Genomic DNA, 5,000 nt, shown 5'->3' with positions numbered 1-5,000 from the left:
TGATGAAATAATCTGTACAACAAACCCCTATGACACAGGTTTACCTATATAACAAACCTACACATGTATCCCTAAACTTACAAGTTAAAAAAATAAGTAAAATAGAAAGTATTTTACATTTCAAGAACATGAATTTAAATGATACAAGAAAAAGAAATATCCAAGCCAAGCTGGATAATTTAATCAAACATGTAATGAAGAAATAAAACCAATATTACACAATATTTTCCCAAAAAAGAAAAAGAGGAAAATATGTTCTAGTCGGTTTGATATAACTAGTATTACTCTACTATAAAAGCCAAACACAGTGGAGACAGAAAACACAAACCAGTATTGCTCATGAACTTAGGTGCAAAAATTCTCAACACAATATTAGAAAACGGAATCCAACAAGGTGTAAAAAGCTTCATAAAAACCCTAGAAGAAAACCTAGGCAACACCATTCAGGACATAGGCACAGGCAAGGACTTTATGACTAAAAAACCAAAAACAATGGCAACAAAAGCCAAAATAGACAAATGGGATCTAATTAAACTTAAGAGATTCTGTACAGCAAAAGAAACAATCATTAGAGTAAACCAACAACCAACAGAATGGGAAAAATTTTTTGCAATCTACCCATCTGACAATGGGCTAATATCCAGAACCTACAAAGAACTAAAGCAGATTTACAAGAAAAAAACAAACAAACCCATTCAAAAGTGGGCAAAGGATATGAACAGACACTTCTCAAAAGAAGACATTTATGTGGCCAACAAACATATGAAAAAATGTTTATCATCATTGGTCATTAGAGAAATGCAAATCAAAAACACATTTAGATATGATCTCCTGCCAGTTAGAATGGCGGATCATTAAAACATCTGGAGACAATAGATGCTGGAGAGGATGTGGAGAAAAAGGAACACTTTAACACTGTTGGTGGGAGTGTAAATTAGTTCAACCATTATGGAAGACAGTGTGGTGATTTTTCAAGGATCTAGAAACAGAAATTCCATTTGACCCAGCAATCCCATTACTGGGTATATACCCAAAGGATTATAAATCATTCTATTATAAAGACACATGCACACATATATTCGCTGCAGCACTGTTTACAGTAGCAAAGACCTGGAACCAACCCAAATGCCCATCAATGATAGACTGGACAAAGAAAATGTGGCACATATACGCCATGGAATACTATGCAGCCATAAAAATCAATGAGTTCTTGTCCTTTGTAGAGACATGGATGAATCTAGAAACCATCATTCTCAGCAAACTGACACAAGAACAGAAAACCAAACACCACATGTTTTCACTCCTAGGCAGGTGATGAACAATGAGAACACTTGGACACAGGGAGGGGGGCATCACACACTGGGCTAGGTGCGGGCATGGAGGGAAGTGGGGGGGGAAAGGACAGCATGGGGTGGGGAGGATGGGGAGAGAGAACACCAGAAGAAATGACTGATGTAGGTGACGGACGGGGTGGGGATGGAGACAGCAAACCACCATGACATATATGTACCTATGCAACAATCCTGCAGGATGCAGGATGTGCACATGTACCCCAGAGTCCAAAGTACAATAAAAAAATGATCAAGTAGATTTTATTCAAATTATATAGGGCTCATTCAACATTTGAAAATTAATTCGTATAATTTACTATATCAATAAACAAAAGAAAAATCATATGGTCATACCAATTGACGTAGAATGCATTTGAAAAAACCCATCATCCAATCATAATAAAAACATTTAGCTAATTGGAATACAAGGAAATAACTCTAACTTGATAAAGAGATCTGTTAAACTTATAACTAACATCATATCTTGTGGTGAAAGACAATGCTTTTGCTCTAAGATTAGGAACAAGGCAAGGATTTCTGCTCTCACCATTCTTATTCAATATAGTACTGGAAATTCTAGCCACTGCAATGAGGCAAGAAAAGATACAAAAGACATATGTACTGTAAAGGAAGAAATAAAACTGTCCTTGTTTGCAAATGACATAATTATCTAAGTAGTAATTTCCAATGAGTCTACTAAAACCCCTAGAACTAATCAGTGAGTTTGGCAATGTTTCAAGATGAAAGATCAACATTAAAAAAAAGTAATCATATTTCTACATGCTAACAACAAACATGCAGAGACCAAAAATTTAAAAAGCCAATATCATTTGCAATCCCTTCAAAGTAAATGAAATATATAGGTATATATTTAACAGAACATGTGTAGATTCTGTATGCTGAGGGTTACAAAATGCTGCTTAAAGAAATAAAAGAAGACCTGAATGCTTGGAAAGTATTGGAAACTGTGTTCATGGATTGAAAGTCTCAATAAAGATATCTGTTATCCCTAAATGGATCTGTAGGTTTAACTGATTTCACAATCCCAGCATGTTTTTGCAGGAATAGATGAGCTTATTTTCAAATTTGTACAGAAAATCGAGGGAACTAAAATAGCTGAATCACTCTACTGACATTAGTACTTAATATATGACACAGTAATCAAAACAATAAAAATAGGATATTTGCAATGAGACAGACACAAAGATCAATGGGACAGAATGGAGAACCCCAAAATAGACCCAAACAATATGCTTAATAAAGTTTTGGCAAGCAAAAGCAATTTAAGTGGAGAAGAAGAATCTTTTTCAACAAAGGGTCCTGTAGCTATTGGACATCCACAGGCAAAGAAGCAAAATCCACCCTAAACTTCACTTATATAAAAATTAACTCCAAATGGGTCATGAACTTGAATGTGACATGTAAATCTACACAACGTGTCAAGAAAATCTTCAATATTTAGGGCTAAGCAGTTGTTAGACTTGAAATAAATGCCACTATCCATAAAAACAAAATTAAAAAACTCAAACTTGTCAAAATTAAACACTTTGATTCTGACAAAGACATGTTAAGAGGATGAAAGAATAAACTATACACTATATGAATATATTTGCACAAGAATATATTTGCACACACCCATAGGATAATGGACTAATACTCAGAATACATGAAGGACTCTCAAAACTTAATAGTAACAAACAAGCAATCCAATTAGAAAATAAGCAAGTATTTCACTAAGTAGGATTTGATATGGCAAATAAACACATGAAAAGACTGATCACTGGAGACATGCAAATTAAAACCACAATGTGATATCATTATCTGTATATCAGAATGGCTAATTTTTTAAATGATAATACCAAATGCTGTTGAGTATACAGCAGAGAAACTGGATACATTGCTACCAGGAATGTAAAATGGTATAGCCACTATGGAAAAGTTTGGCAGTTTTTATAACACTAAATATTCAACTATCATAACCCATCAATTATACTCTTGGGAATTTGTCCCAGAGAAAACATATTACCAAAATCATCTGTATATGGTTTACAGCGTCTTTATTTAACGAATTAACATACCAAATATATAACATACCAAAAATTGAAAATAACCCAGATATCCATCAATGGGCAAATAATTAACAAATGTAGCATACCCCACCATGAAGTATTATTCTTCAATAAAAAAGAAATAACTATTGATATACACAAAATGTTGGATGAAATCTCCAGGGAATTGTACTGACTGAAAAAAAGTCAATCCTAAAATATTATAAACTGTATAATTCCTTTATGTAACATTCTTGAAATGACAAAATTACAAAAATATCGAGAACAATTTAGTGATTGTCTATGGTCAAGGAGTCAGGAATGGGGTGGGAGAGTGAGTTGGGCATGTTTATAAAAGGGACATCATGAGGGATCTTTGTACTGATGGAATTGTTTTCTATTTTGGTGGTGTCAAAAGTCAATATTATAATTATAATATTATACTATATTTTTGCAAGATTTGGAAAACTGGTACCTCCCGAAACACCTATAGAACCAGAAAAAAATATGAATAAATGCTTTTTAAGACATTGGCTATTGGATGAAAAAAAGACATCAATCCTTAAGATATAGGAAATAAATTATGTGAGCACTAAGATTACTCCAGCTTACTGTTTGGAAAGTTTTCAGGCCTGTATGGCAGGCACGTACCCAAGTAGATCTTAGCAATCTCCCCGAGTTAAGAATACAGAATCAGAAGTGAAAGGCTAGAGTTGGGAGAGCAGAGTTTTGAAGAAGAGCTAATTGCAAAGAGTCAGCTCCATATATCTGCCATAGTCTTACTGTAGTCTTCAGCTGAGTAATGATCAGCAAGTGTGTGTGAGTATGTTCCCCTTGGCAGATGACAGACTCACATGAAATGATTGGAGGGGGTTTGTGCTTTGCGCCGTCCTCCTTCCATGCTTTCTCAGCCACCTGGTGCCACACTTTCTCCGGACCTAGCACGTAGCTGCCGGGCAGCTGCCATGAACTCCGGAGCCATGAGGATCCACAGTAAAGGATCTTTCCAGGCAGGTGGAATACAAATAAAAAATGATAAAAGCAGACCATCTTTGAAATCTCTGAAAACTCATAACAGATCAGAAAAAATCAAAATATAAAGCACTTCGGGGAAAAGTATTTTACCTTGACTTACCTTCTGTCACCATATCTGAAAAACTGCAAAAGGACATTAAGGATCTGGGAGAGAGAGTTGAAGAATTTCTCAGCAAAGATATCAGTTATTTTATTTCAAATAAAAAGGAAGCTAAATTTGCACAAACCTTGGGTTGAATTTCTCCTGTAGAAAGTCCAGAATCTGCATATCTGCAGAAACCACATCACCTCATCCCAGCCATGCTGGAAGTTCACTTAAGTCACCAGACACAGTCTTTTTACAGGTGTGTTTAAGCAGAGGAAAATTATTAGTTGAAAGGGCTATCAAGGACCATGATTTTATTCCTTCAAATAGTGTATTAACAAATGCCTTATCATAGGGAGTAAAAAATGCTTCATGTTGATTACATTGGATGCTACATTGAACAAAAGAAAACAAAAGTTGTATTTATTCAATAAATCAAGTACTTCAGTAAGTAAGGGATGTGGAGGAAAGAGTTGGTACTGGTGCACAAAAAACAAGAAG

Source organism: Cebus imitator, unplaced genomic scaffold (genome assembly GCF_001604975.1).
Source record: "Cebus imitator isolate Cc_AM_T3 unplaced genomic scaffold, Cebus_imitator-1.0 Scaffold696, whole genome shotgun sequence".
NCBI lineage: Eukaryota > Metazoa > Chordata > Mammalia > Primates > Cebidae > Cebus > Cebus imitator.
This window is presented reverse-complemented; position numbering follows the sequence as displayed.